This window comes from Dioscorea cayenensis, chromosome 20 (assembly GCF_009730915.1).
Source record: "Dioscorea cayenensis subsp. rotundata cultivar TDr96_F1 chromosome 20, TDr96_F1_v2_PseudoChromosome.rev07_lg8_w22 25.fasta, whole genome shotgun sequence".
NCBI classification, from domain to species: Eukaryota; Viridiplantae; Streptophyta; class Magnoliopsida; order Dioscoreales; family Dioscoreaceae; genus Dioscorea; species Dioscorea cayenensis.
The window spans coordinates 687224-690383 of record NC_052490.1 but is presented as its reverse complement, the minus strand read 5'-3'; positions in this window follow the sequence as shown (position 1 = coordinate 690383).

The window sequence follows — 3160 nt, the reverse complement described above, 5'->3', positions numbered from 1 at the left end:
ATTTCATCGCATCCATGATCTAGTTTGGCTCTTTTCTTCCACTATTGTCTCCATAACCCTATATGCACAAAAGTAACACAAATACATATGTATAAGCGATAAAATCTGAGAAAAGTAATGCTTAATATAAGAAAAGAATACTTCATATTACTAATACACAAGCACTTATCAAACTCCCACACACTTAAGCTTCTGCTTGTCCTCAGGAAAAATAAAACATTAAAGTACATAAGAAGGAAAATTAAAAGTGCTTGGCCTTAGGTTCACCAAAGAATGCAAGGGAAGCATTCTACAAGGGAAAATTTTAACACTGATAAGTGCTTGAGTCGGCATATTTTTATATATGTTTTACATGCATTGAGCATCATTTTTACGATGGTTTATGTCTCATATTGTGTATTTTGTGTTCTTTTATACATATAGGTTGTGAATGCCTTGAAGAGTAAAAAGGAAGCTAAGATAGGCTATAAAGACACAATGTTGGGAGTTCATGTTCAATTCAAGGACCAAGACACGAGAGGATTTCATTAACGTGGAGATGTGTGCCAACTTTCAAGAGGATTCCAGTCAATTCACTAGTTGGAAGTGCACAAAGGCAGCCACATCTTCATGTTCCTTCTCTTTGTAAAGATTGCAAGACCTTTCAAAGATGCGTCGATGAAGAAAAGTCTTATAGCCTACCACATGGACGTGTGCTCGGACATGTGGCCTCAACAGAAGAGTGTTTGGACCGCATTTTGTGAAAAGTACTGTAGCAAAACACTGCATAAATTTCAAGGTAACAATATTGTAGCAAAATTACTGTTCATGCGCCCAGCATGGAAATTCCAATCGCCCATGGAAATTTCGCTCGCCCAGTGCGCACGTGGAAAAATCCACATGGGTGCGTGAGGGACACATGGCGTGCGATTTTGGGCTATAAATAGGCCGCTTTGCTTTATTCTTTGACATCTTTTGTGCAGCTCTTGAGGGGTGAGACGGCTAGGGTTTGGAGAGAAGGTCTTTGCTACTTGGGAGGCGCTTTGTCACTAACATTGATCGATTCCTCCTCCATCATAGCATCAAGGAAACCACTGGTGAACCTAGCTTTGAAGAGGTTCCTTCAAGACGTAGAAGCTGTCCATCAAGGCTATCAGTTCATATATAAGGGTGTTTATTTCTATGGTTTTAATGTACTTTCATTCATTGATGGTGTGGTTTGTATGTTGCTCCATGGAGAACTAAAACCCTAGAGGTTGTTTGGGCTTGTCAACCTTAGGATTCTCATCTTGTGTGGATTTGCATTGTGTTTCTATTTAATCTGAGTTTGATTAAGTTTGATTCTTGATTGTTTAATGTTTGCTTGCGTTATTGATCTTATGGTTATTTGGTTTGGATGATTTGTTGCCTTGGTGGGAGAGAGATCTCCATTAGGGTTAGAACCTCAAGATTGAAGAGGGTTGAGAGGGTGAGTATCCCATTTCCCCTCCGATTGGTGTATTCTATCTCCATTCCCTATTCTCTATGCAACCATATTTGGTTGGAGGCATGAGATTGCTTGATTTCTCTACCAGGACCTTGTAGTGGGTTAGGCTCCTTCGCTGGGAATTAGGGTTGGATCAATCTTTAGGAATCGGTTAGACCTTTCTAATCCCTAGAGTGCTTTGATGTCATATGTAGTGATGAGGTGCTGAGATCGACCGATTTCTCCACCGAATCTCGTGAGGGGGCTAGTATAGGTGATCTGGAGACAGATCCAATTATATTTGGATTTTCGCGACTTAATTTACTCATCATAGAAATGCTTTGCATATCTGGTACCTAATACCTGAAACTCCTAGGAGCATACGTATACCCAACTTTTTAACGATTGAGATCTTCCTCCATTTCACCCTTGCATATTTATCTCCCGTGATTCATTTCTTCCGCATCACTAGATAACCACACCTTTCCATTTATCATTAGGCTAGAAAGCAAAGAAGAAGTTAGTACTAGTAGCCCTGTTCCCTGTGGATTTGACTACCCGACACACCGGGTAATTATTGCTTCGACACTCGTGCACTTGAGGTTTACACGTATATTCAGACGTGTCAAACACCAAATAAGAAAAATCAATGCTCTAACTAAAAACTTGAATAAATAAACACAACAAACCTAATATCGTGTAAGTGTGTGTAAACTCACTCAAGTCAACCCAACGTGTACTCCTCCAAGCTCAAATTTAGAAGTACTTATTTATATACAAAAAAAAGAGAATGTAGTAGCTTCACACATCCTTTAAGATAGCCCTTTTCCTAAACAGCTGCAAAGGTGGCTTTCACACTTTCGAGGTGGTAGCTCTTTGTACCTGGGTGGCAGCTTTCACTCATTCCATAAGATAGCTCTTCCTCTCATTAGGGCATAACTTCTATCATACTTATGAGCGTAGCTTCATACATCATAGGTGGTAGCTCTTTCCACCCCCAATGCACAAACATAACTATTTTTATTTTTAAATGTAATCATTAAAGCAAGAAACAAACAAACTAGTTGCTTAAATATCAAACCTCGAGTTTCGCTATGCTTGTGTATTATTAATACGAAGTATGATTTTGTTATACTGAGCATTACTTTTCCTAGATTTTATCTATCATACATGTGTATTTGTGTTATTTTTGTGTATATAGGGTTCTGGAGACAAGCATGGAAGAGCCAAAGTAGATCGTGAATGCACATTATTGATGAAATCTTAGAGTGAACAAACGTGAAGACACAAGTTGTGCTCAAAGACACGTGGAGTGTGCCAACCTCCATTGTGCTCGTCAGTGAACATGCAAAGTGGAGGACCACAAAGGCAATCACACTCATGTGTTCGACTTGTGCTACAAAAGCTAGCAAGATTGTCATCAAAATGTGATTTTGTTGAAGAAAAACACAATCTATCGCATGAATATGCGCCCATTCATGTGGCCTCGATGTATGTGGATTCAGGAGTATTTTTGCGGAGTACTGTAGCAGGCACTTAGATAATCGCTGAGTAGGTAGTAGTAATGCTATTCACGGTCACAAAAAATCAATTTCCTAATGATTCGTATGGGTGTGTACAAAATCGAAACCCGTGTGGACGCCCGATTCTAGCCCTAGTTTTAAGTCGCGATTTCACTTTTAGGATCATTTGCCTTTATCTTTTTCTCATATTTTT